This window comes from Nannospalax galili, unplaced genomic scaffold (assembly GCF_000622305.1).
Source record: "Nannospalax galili isolate Female #2095 unplaced genomic scaffold, S.galili_v1.0 scaffold281, whole genome shotgun sequence".
Taxonomy (NCBI): domain Eukaryota; kingdom Metazoa; phylum Chordata; class Mammalia; order Rodentia; family Spalacidae; genus Nannospalax; species Nannospalax galili.
The window spans coordinates 7,911,353-7,913,558 of NW_008349068.1; positions in this window are offsets into that span (position 1 = coordinate 7,911,353).

A 2,206-nucleotide genomic window follows, 5' to 3' on the forward strand; every position below is an offset into this window, starting at 1 on the left:
AAAGGTGTGCACCATCACACTGGGTCTTGCTTGTCTTATATTTTATCCATGACATAGTCAGGGTTGTTACCTGGGATATGACGGAACATATTGAAACCCAAGTTTGTGCTCTTGACCACCACACCTTTCTACATGATTGTGAGGAAAGGTAATAAGAAGAAATGCCAGGGATCATGGGGCCCTACCACTTTCTACTGATAGACTCTGGGAGAGCAAGGAGTCATTGCCTTCAGTCGTGTTCCCAATCTGAACCCACCAGGTTTTAAGGGATAGCTATACACCCATGTTCATGGAGATGGTTCTGGTTAAACTCAGTGGGTCACAAATATGATATGAATGTGAGGAAGAGATTTGTAGGGAAGAGGGGGTAGACACTGGTGGTAGGGAGAGGGAAGAGGGTGTGTGGGAGACTGCAGTTAGCATGCATTATGGACATGTATGAAATTATCAAAGAACAAATTTAATTAATAAAAAAATTCTAATATCCAAGGCAAGGTTATGGTGATAGGTATTTGTCTTGGTTTTAAATTTTCCTGCAGAAAGTAAGAAAAATTAGAAAGTTTCCAGAGGAACTTGTATACCTTAACTTCATCCTCTAGTCAATGGGAATTATTAATTTAAACTCAGTTGGTTAGGTGCAAAAGTAGAGATTCTAACACTGGTTAATAGATTATTTCTCAAGTCTGGGCCAAAATGATGGAGGTCTAAGTGTGAGTGAGAATATAGGCAAAACCTACAGGTAGAATCATCAGGGTTTGACAGAACTGATGTGGACATTATATTATATAATCATAATCCTAACTATGGTCTGAGCAGCAAGGTGGATGCAGAATAAGGAATGGAACAGAGAGGAAGAACCTGTTTACAGAGACAATAGTTATCACTTTGACTTTGGATGTGTGGAAAGCGACATTCACGTTGATGTGCAGTAGCCATGTCAGATAGGTGGAAGATGGTTGGATTTAGTGTCCAGGAGAGATGTCTGTTGGGTTCTAAAGACAGATCTGGGTGTTCCCAGGACTAAGTTGACTTTGCAGTGTATGAAAATGAGAACCTATACACAGTGAAGACAAGAGGAATAGGGAAAAAAATCTGTGGAACATTCAGGGAAGAAGAACACATACAACAAGCAAACAAGGAGCAATAGGAAAAACAAAGTGCTGTATACCCAGAGGCCAGTGAGACAGACAAGGGGCCAGGCTGGTGGATGTTTCATGTGGTTGAGAAATGGAAATTTACCTTTGGACTTGACTGTTCATTTGTTCAAGAAAGCAGTTGCATAGTCTGATTTAAAGATAAAAATAATAAAAACTATTTTCACTTGCTGAGTAATTGGAACATAAGAAATTGGATATAATTGGTGCGGAATAGTCTCTTGGGAGGTATAACAATGTGGTACAAAGGGCCCCGGAGAGCAGTGAAGAAGACTTAATGTATCTCCAAGGATCTTATTCAATTCAATCATAATTATATTTAGCATTATACATTAATATTTACTATATAAGAAGGGAATAGATAACAAGTCTGGGAAGTTAAAATCTGGGACAGGACATGCTTTGCTGGGTTCAAGCAGACTGTCTCAAGAGAACAGTAGAGAGTCATACAGTTCAGAGTCTCTGGGAAAGGACTTCTGAACTTAGTTGTGGAGTGAAATTTGAGCAGGAGTTGGCCTGATGAAGCTGTGAAATGGAGAAGCGCCTTTGAAAATAAGGAGCAGCCTGTACACATTTCCAGAAGGAGCAACTGCAGGGTGAAAGTAGAGCTGTGAGGAATGCAGTTTGGCTAATACAGTAGCTTTTTTTTTTTAGGAAGGGGTTCAGGGGGGAGAAATGAAAGACGAGTCTCAGAGTAGACAGAGATGTCACAAATAATTGTTTGAGCCAGTTTGGGGTGTTTCAGGCTTATCCTGGAGGCGACGGGACCTTTGAAGTACTTAGAACAAGAGAATGACACCGTCCTGTTTACAGCTTGAAGATGACTCTGGTTGAATGCTGAGCATAAAGTGGCAATGAGAGTGATAAAAGAGAGACAGAAAGAACAAGCCATCAGTAGACAGCGCCAGTCATTGAAGATCTTGTGACCTTGAGAACAAAAACAATAGCAATGGAAATCCAAAGACTTGCAGTTATTTCAAAAATACTAGAGAGATAATAATTGACTGATGGAATGTGAGGGCTAGAGTTGGGGTAAGATGATTAAACTCAGA